The sequence below is a fragment of the Panulirus ornatus genome, chromosome 16 (genome assembly GCF_036320965.1).
Source record: "Panulirus ornatus isolate Po-2019 chromosome 16, ASM3632096v1, whole genome shotgun sequence".
NCBI lineage: Eukaryota > Metazoa > Arthropoda > Malacostraca > Decapoda > Palinuridae > Panulirus > Panulirus ornatus.
Window position 1 is genome coordinate 50,528,282 of NC_092239.1, and position 10,087 is coordinate 50,538,368.

Genomic DNA, 10,087 nt, shown 5'->3' on the forward strand with positions numbered 1-10,087 from the left:
CCTCTCACTAGCCCCTGACTTTACCCACAAGACATTCCCAAACCACTCTTCCCCCTTACCCTTGCGCTTCGTTTCACTCAGAGCCAAAACATCCAGCTTCCTTTCCTCAAACATACTAACTATCTCTCCTTTTTTATCATCTTGGTTACATCCACATACATTTAGACACCCCAATCTGAGCCTTCGAGGAGGGTGAGCACTCCCCTCATGACTCCTTCTTCTGTTTCCCCTTTTAGAAAGTTAAGATACAAGGAGGGAAGGGTTTCTAGCCCCCCGCTCCCGTCCCCTTTACTCACCCTCTACGACACGTTAGAAGTGCGTGGGAAGTATTCTTTCTCCCCTATCTCCGGGGATTGGGAATACATATATATATATATATATATATATATATATATATATATATATATATATATATATATATATATATATATATATATATATATTTTTTTTTTTTTTTTTTTTTTTGCTTTGTCGTTGTCTCCCGCGTTTGCGAGGTAGCGCAAGGAAACAGACGAAAGAAATGGCCCAACCCACCCCCATACACATGTATATACATACGTCCACACACGCAAATATACATACCTACACAGCTTTCCATGGTTTACCCCAGACGCTTTACATGCCCTGATTCAATCCACTGACAGCACGTCAACCCCGGTATACCACATCGATCCAATTCACTCTATTCCTTGTCCTCCTTTTACCCTCCTGCATGTTCAGGCCCCGATCAGACAAAATCTTTTTCACTCCATCTTTCCACCTCCAATTTGGTCTCCCTCTTCTCCTCGTTCCCTCCACCTCCGACACATATATCCTCTTGGTCAATCTTTCCTTACTCATTTTCTCCATGTGCCCAAACCATTTCAAAACACCCTCTTCTGCTCTCTCAACCACGCTCTTTTTATTTCCACACATCTCTCTTACCCTTACGTTACTTACTCGATCAAAGCACCTCACACCACACATTGTCCTAAAAAATCTCATTTCCAGCACATCCATCCTTCTGCGCACAACTCTATCCATAGCCCACGCCTCGCAACCACACAATATTGTTGGAACCACGATTCCTTCAAACATACCCATTTTTGCTTTCCGAGATAATGTTCTCGACTTCCACACATTCTTCAAGGCTCCCAGGATTTTCGCCCTCTCCCCCACCATATGATCCACTTCCGCTTCTATGGTTCCATCCGCTGCCAGATCCACTCCCAGATATCTAAAACACTTTACTTCCTCCAGTTTTGCTCCATTCAAACTTACCTCCCAATTGACTTGACCCTCAACCCTACTGTACCTAATAACCTTGCTCTTATTCACATTTACTCTTAACTTTCTTCTTTCACACACTTTACCAAACTCAGTCACCAGCTTCTGCAGTTTCTCACATGAATCAGCCACCAGCGTTGTATCATCAGCGAACAACAACTGACTCACTTCCCAAGCTCTCTCATCTCCAGCAGACTTCATACTTGCCCCTCTTTCCAAAACTCTTGCATTTAGCTCCCTAACAACCCCATCCATAAACAAATTAAACAACTATGGACACATCACACACCCCTGCCGCAAGCCTACATTCACTGAGAACCAATCACTGTCCTCTCTTCCTACACGTACACATGCCTTACATCCTCGATAAAAACTTTTCAATGCTTCTAACAACTTGTCTCCCACAACATATATTCTTAATACCTTCCACAGAGCATCTCTATCAACTCTAGCATGTGCCTTCTCCAGATCCATAAATGCTACATACAAATCCATTTGCTTTTCTAAATATTTCTAACATACATTCTTCAAAGCAAACACCTGATCCACACATCCTCTACCACTTCTGAAACCACACTGCTCTTCCCCAATCTGATGCTCTGTACATGACTTCACCCTCTCAATCAATACCCTCCCATATAATTTACCAGGAATACTGAAGAAACCTATACCACTGTAATTTGAGCACTCACTCTTATCCCCTTTGCCTTTATACAATGGCACTATGCACGCATTTTGCCAATCCTCAGGCACCTCACCATGAGTCATACATACATTAAATAACCTTACCAACCAGTCAATAATACAGTCACCCCTTTTTTAATAAATTCCACTGCAATACCATCCTAACCTGCTGCCTTGCCGGCTTTCATCTTCCGCAAAGCTTTTACTACCTCTTCTCTGTTTACCAAATCATATTCCCTAACCTTCTCACTTTGCACACCACCTCGACCAAAACACCCTATATCTGCCACTCTATCATCAAACACATTCAACAAACCTTCAAAATACTCACTCCATATATATATATATATATATATATATATATATATATATATATATATATATATATATATATATATATATATATATTTTTTTTTTCTTTTTTGCTTTGTCGTTCTTTCCCGCGTTTCCGAGGTAGCGCAAGGAAACAGACGAAAGAAATGGACCAACCCACCCCCATACACATGTATATACATACGTCCACACACGCAAATATACATACCTACACAGCTTTCCATGGTTTACCCCAGAGGCTTCACATGCCTTGATTCAATCCACTGACAGCACGTCAACCCCGGTATACCACATCGATCCAATTCACTCTATTCCTTGCCCTCCTTTCACCCTCCTGCATGTTCAGGCCCCGATCACACAAAATCTTTTTCACTCCATCTTTCCACCTTCAATTTGGTCTCCATCTTCTCCTCGTTCCCTCCACCTCCGACTCATATATCCTCTTGGTCAATCTTTCCTCACTCATTCTCTCCATGTGCCCAAACAATTTCAAAACACCCTCTTCTATTCTCTCAACCACGCTCTTTTTATTTCCACACATCTCTCTTACCCTTACGTTACTCACTCGATCAAACCACCTCACACCATACATTGTCCACAAACATGTCATTTCCAGCACATCCATCCTTCTGCGCACAACTCTATCCATAGCCCACGCTACGCAACCATAAAACATTGTTGGAACCACTATTCCGTCAAACATACTCATTTTTGCTTTCCGATATAATGTTCTCGACTTCCACACATTCTTCAAGGCTCCCAGAATTTTCGCACCCTCCCCCACCCTATGATCCACTTCCGCTTTCATGGTTCCATCCGCTGCCAGATCCACTCCTAGACATCTAAAACATTTCACTTCCTCCAGTTTTTTTCCATTCAAACTCACCTCCCAATTGACTTGACCCTCAACCCTACTGTACCTAATAACCTTGCTCTTATTCACATTTACTCTTAACTTTCTTCTTTCACACACTTTACCAAACTCATTCACCAGCTTCTGCAGTTTCTCACATGAATATATATATATATATATATATATATATATATATATATATATATATATATATATATATATATATATATATATATATATATATATATTTTTTTTTTTTTTCAAACTATTCGCCATTTCCCGCATTAGCGAGGTAGCGTTAAGAACAGAGGACTGGGCCTTTTTCGGAATATCCTCACCTGGCCCCCTCTGTTCCTTTTTTTGGAAAATTAAAAAAAAAACGAGAGGGGAGGATTTCCAGCCCCCCGCTCCCTCCCCTTTTAGTCGCCTTCTACGACACGAAGGGAATACGTGGGAAGTATTCTTAATCCCCCATCCCCAGGGATATATATATATATATATATATATATATATATATATATATATATATATATATATATATATATATATATATATATATATATATTATATATATATATATATATATATATATATATATATATATTTATATATATATATATATATATATATATATATATATATATATATATATATATATATATATATATATATACATATATAAATATATATATATATATATATATATATATATATATATATATATATAGAGAGAGAGAGAGAGAGAGAGAGAGAGAGAGAGAGAGAGAGAGAGAGAGAGAGAGAGAGAGAGAGAGAGAGAGAGAGAGAGAGAGAGAGAGAGAGAGCATCAGATTGGGGAAGAGCAGTGTGGTTTCAGAAGTGGTAGAGGATGTGTGGATCAGGTGTTTGCTTTGAAGAATGTATGTGAGAAATACTTAGAAAAGAAAATGGATTTGTGTGTAGCATTTATGGATCTGGAGAAGGCATATGATAGAGTTGATAGAGATGCTCTGTGGAAGGTATTAAGAATATATGGTGTGGGAGGCAAGTTGTTAGAAGCAGTGAAAAGTTTTTATCGAGGATGTAAAGCATGTGTACGTGTAGGAAGAGAGGACAGTGATTGGTTCTCAGTGAATGTAGGTTTGTGGCAGGGGTGTGTGATGTGTCCATAGTTGTTTAATTTGTTTATGGATGGGGTTGTTAGGGAGCTAAATGCAAGAGTTTTGGAAAGAGGGGCAAGTATGAAGTCTGCTGGAGATGAGAGAGCTTGGGAAGTGAGTCACTTGTTGTTCGCTGATGATACAACGCTGGTGGCTGATTCATGTGAGAAACTGCAGAAGCTGGTGACTGAGTTTGGTAAAGTTTGTGAAAGAAGAAAGTTAAGAGTAAATGTGAATAAGAGCAAGGTTATTAGGTACAGTAGGGTTGAGTGTCAAGTCAATTGGGAGGTGAGTTTGAATGGAGAAAAACTGGAGGAAGTGAAGTGTTTTAGATATCTGGGAGTGGATCTGGCAGCGGATGGAACCATGGAAGCGGAAGCGGATCATAGGGTGGGGGATTGGGGCGAAAATTCTGGGAGCCTTGAATAATGTGTGGAAGTCGAGAACATTATCTCGGAAGGCAAAAATGGGTATGTTTGATGGAATATTGGTTCCAATAATGTTGTATGGATGCGAGGCGTGGGCTATGGATAGAGTTGTGCGCAGGAGGATGGATGTGCTGGAAATGAGATGTTTGAGGACAATATGTGGTGTGAGGTGGTTGGATCGAGTAAGTAACCTAAGGGTAAGAGAGATGTGTGGAAATAAAAAGAGCGTGGTTGAGAGAGCAGAAGAGGGTGTTTTGAAATGGTTTGGGCACATGGAGAGAATGAGTGAGGAAAGATTGACCAAGAGGATATATGTGTCGGAGGTGGAGGGAACGAGGAGAAGTGGGAGACCAAATTGGAGGTGGAAAGATGGAGTGAAAAAGATTTTGTGTGATCGGGGCCTGAACATGCAGGAGGGTGAAAGGAGGGCAAGGAATAGAGTGAATTGGATCGATGTGGTATACCGGGGTTGACCTGCTGTCAGTGGACTGAATCAAAGCATGTGAAGCGTCTGGGTAAACCATGGAAAGCTGTGTAGGTATGTATATTTGCGTATGTGGACGTATGTATATACATGTGTATGGGGGTGGGTTGGGCCATTTTTTTCGTCTGTTTCCTTGCGCTACCTCGCAAACGCGGGAGACAGCGACAAAGCAAAGATATATATATATATATATATATATATATATATATATATATATATATATATATATATATATATATATATATATATATATATATATATATATTATCCCTGGGGATAGGGGAGAAAGAATACTTCCCACGTATTCCCTGCGTGTCGTAGAAGGCGACTAAAAGGGGAGGGAGCGGGTGGCTGGAAATCCTCCCCTCTCTTTTTTTTTTTTTTAATTTTCCAAAAGAAGGAACAGAGAATTGGGCCAGGTGAGGGTATTCCCTCAAAGGCCCAGTCCTCTGTTCTTAACGCAACCTCGCTAATGCGGGAAATGGCGAATAGTTTGAAAGAAAGAAGAAAGATATATATATATATATATATATATATATATATATATATATATATATATATATATATATATATATATATATATATATATATATATATATCCCTGGGGATAGGGGAGAAAGTATACTTCGCACGTATTCCCTGCGTGTCGTGGAAGGCGACTAAAAGGGGAGGGAGCGAGGGGCTGGAAATTCTCTTGTTTATTTTTTTTTCAATTTTCCTAGAGTAGGAACATAGAAGGGGGCCAGGTGAGGATATTCCCTCAAAGGTCCAGTCCTCTATTCTTAACGCCGCTTCGCTAACGTGGAATATGTCGAATAGTATGAGATAAAAAAAATAATCCGTGGGGATTGGGGAGAAAGAATAATTCCCATGAATTTCTCACGTGTCCTAGAAGGCGAATGAAGGGGACGGGAGCGTGGGCCTTTTAACTTTCTTAACGGGGACACAGGAGTCACGCGGGGAGTGCTCATCCTCCTTGAAGGCTCACCTTGTGGTGTCTAAATGTTTGTGTATGTAACCAAGATGAGAAAGAAGGAGAGATAGGTAGTATGTTTCAGGAAAGGAACCAGAATGTTTTGGCTCTTAGTGAAACGAAGCTCAGTGATAAAGGGGAGGAGTGGTTTGGGAATGTCTTGGGAGTAAAGTCAGGGGTTAGTGAGAGGACAAGAGAAAGGGAAGGAGTAGCACTACTCCTGACACAGGAGTGGTGGGAGTATGTGATAGAGTGTAAGAAAGTAAACTCTAGATTGATATGGGTAAAACTGAAAGCGGATTGAGAGATATGGGTGATTATTGGTACATATGCACCTGGCCATGAGAGGAAAGATCATGAGAGGCAAGTGTTTTGTGAGCAGCTGAGTGAGTGTGTTAGTAGTTTTGATGCACGAGACCGGGTTATAGTGATAGGTGATTTGAATGCAAAAGTGAGTAATGTGGCAGTTGTGGGAATAATTGATGTACATGGGGTATTTAGTGTTGTAAATGGAAATGGTGAAGAGCTTGTAGATTTATGTGCTGAAAAAGGACTGGTGATTGGAAATACCTGGTTTAAAAAGAGACATATACATAAGTATACGTATGTAATTGGGAGAGATGACCATAGAGCGTTATTGGATAACGTGTTAATTAATAGTCGCGCGAAAGAGAGACTTTTGGATGTTAATATGCTGAAAGGTGCAACTGAAGGGATATCTGATCATTTTATTGTGGAGGTGAAGGTGAAGATTTGTATGGGTTTTCTGAAAAAAAGAGAGAATCTTTGGGGGAGAGGGTGATGAGAGTAAGTGAGCTTGGGAAGGAGACTTGTATGAGGAAGTCCCAGGAGAGACTGAGTATAGAATAGAAAAAGATGGGAACAAAGGACGTAAGGGGAGTGGGGGAGGAATGGGATGTATTTAGGGAAGCAGTGATGCCTTGAGCAAAAGATGTTTGTTGCATGAGAAGCGTGGGAAATGGGCAGATTAGAAAGGGCAGTGAGTGGTGGGATGAAGAAGTAAGATTATTAGTGAAAGAGAAGAGAGAGGGATTTGGACGATTTTTGCAGGGAAATAATGGAAGTGAGTGGGAGATGTATAAAAGAAAGAAGCAGGAGGTCAAGAGAAAGATGCAAGTCGCGAAAAAGAGGGCAAATGAGAGTTGGGGTGAGAGAGTATCATTAGATTTCAAGGAGAATGAAAAGACGTTTTGGAAAGAGGTTAATAAAGTGCGTCAGACAAGGGAACAAAAGGGAACATTAGTGAAGGGGGTTAATGGGGTGGTGATAACAAGTAGTGGTGATGTGAGAAAGAGATGGAGTGAGTATTTTGAAGGTTTGTTGAATGTGTTTGATGATAGAGTGGCAGATATATGGTGTGCAAAGTGAGAGGGTTAGGGAAAATGATCTGGTAAACAGAGAAGAGATGGTAAAACCTTTGCGGAAGATGAAAGCCGGCAAGGCAGCGGGTTTGGATGGTATTGCAGTAGAATTCATTAATTGTTGACTGGTTGGTAAAGTTATTTAATGCAAGTATGATTCATGGTCAGGTGTCTGAGGATTGGCGGAATGCTTGCATAGTGCCATTATACAACGGCAAAATGGATGAGAGTGAGTGCTCAAATTACAGAGGTATAAGTTTGTTGAGTATTTCTGGTAAATTATATGGGAGGGTATTGATTGAGAGGGTAAAGGCATATACACAGCATCAGATTGGGGTAGAGCAATGTGGTTTCAGAAGTGGTAAGGGATGCGTGGATCAGGTGTTTGCTTTGAAGAATGTATATGAGAAATACTTAGAAAAGCAAATGGATTTGTATGTAGTGTATAAGATCTGGAGAAGGCACACAATAGAGTTGATAGAGATGTTCTGAGGAAGGTATTAAGAATATATGGTGTGGGAGGAAAGTTGTTCGATGCAGTGAAAAGTTTTCATCGAGGATGTAAGGCATGTTTACGTGTAGGAAGAAAGGAAAGTGATTGCTTCTCAGTGAATGTTGGTTTGCGGCAGGGTTGAGTGATGTCTCCATGGTTGTTTGATTTATCTATGGATGGGATTGTTAGGGAGGTGAATGCAAGAGTTTTTGAAAGAGGGGCGAGTATGCAGTCAGGTGTGGATGAGAGAGCTTGGGAAGTGAGTCAGTTTTTGTTCGCTGATGATACAGCGCTGGTGGCTGATTCAGGTGAGAAACTGCAGGAGCTGGTGACTGAGTTTGGTAAATTGTGTGAAAGAAGAAAGTTTAGAGTAAATGTGAATAAGACCAAGGTTATTAGGTACAGTAGGGTTGAGGGACAAGTCAATTGGGAGGTAAGTTTGAATTGAGAAAAACTGGAGGAAGTGAAGTGTTTTAGATATCTGAGAGTGGATTTGGCAGCGGATGGAACCATGGAAGCGGAAGTGAATCATTGGGTGCGGGAGGGGGCGAAAGTTCTGGGAGCGTTGAAAAATGTGTGGAAGTCGAGAACGTTATTTTCGAGAGCAAAAATGGGTATGTTTTAAGAAGTAGTGGTTCCAACAATGGTATATTGTTTCAAGGCGTTGGCTATAGATAGAGTTGTGCGGAGGAGGGTGGATATGGTGGAAATGAGATGTATCAGGACTTTATGTGGTGTGAGGTGGTTTGACCCAGTAAGTAATGAAAGGGTAAAAGAGATGTGTGGTAATATAAATACTGTGGTTGAGAGAGCAGAGGAGGGTGTTTTGAATTTGTTTGGTCACATAGAGAGAATAAATGAGGAAAGATTGACCAAGACGATGTATGTATCAGAAGTGGAGGGAACGAGGAGAAGTGGGAGACCAAATTGGAGGTGGAAAGATGGAGTGAAAAAGATTCTGAGTGATCGGCTCCTGAACATGCAGGAGGGTGAAAGGCGTGCAAGGAATAGAGTGACTTGGAATGATGTGGTATACCGGGCTCGATGTGCTGGCGATGGATTGAACGAGGACATGTGAAGCGTCTGGGGTAAACCATGTAAAGTTCTGTGGGGCATGGATGTTGAGAGGGAGCTGTGGTTTCGGTGCATTATACATGACAACTAGAGACTGAGTGTGAACGAATGAGGCCTTTGTTGTCTTTTACTAGCGATACTTTACGCACATGCAAGGGAAGGGGGTTTTAATTTCATATATTGCAAGGTGGGGACGAGAATGAATAACGGCATACAGTATGAATTATATACATGTGTATATATGTATATGTCTGTGTCGTATATATATATATATATATATATATATATATATATATATATATATATATATATATATATATATATATATATATATATATATATATATATATATATATATATATATATATATATATTTTTTTTTTTTTTTTTTTTTCCAAACTATTCGCCATTTTCCGCGTTATCAAGGTAGCGTTAAGAACAGAGGAATGGGCCTCTGAGGGAATATCCTCACCTGGCTTCGTTCTCTGTTCCTTCTTTTGGAAAAATAAAAAAGAAATAAAAAAACGAGGGGGAGGATTTCCAGCCCCCCGCTCCCTCCCCTTTTAGTCGCCTTCTACGACACGCAGGGAATACGTGGGAAGTATTCTTTCTCCCCTATCTCCAAGGATATATATATATATATATATATATATATATATATATATATATATATATATATATATATATATATATATATATATATATGCACGCATTCCGCCAATCCTCAGGCACCTCACCATGAATCATACTTACATTAAATAACCTTACCAACCAGTCAACAATACAGTCACCCCTTTTTTAATAAATTCCACTGCAATACCATACAAACCTGCTGCCTTTCCGCCCTTCGTCTTCCGCAAAGCTTTTACTACCTCTTCTCTATTTACCAAGTCATTTTCCCTAACCCTCTCACTTTGCACACCACCTCGACCAAAACACCCTATATCTGCCACTCTATCATCAAACACATTCAACAAA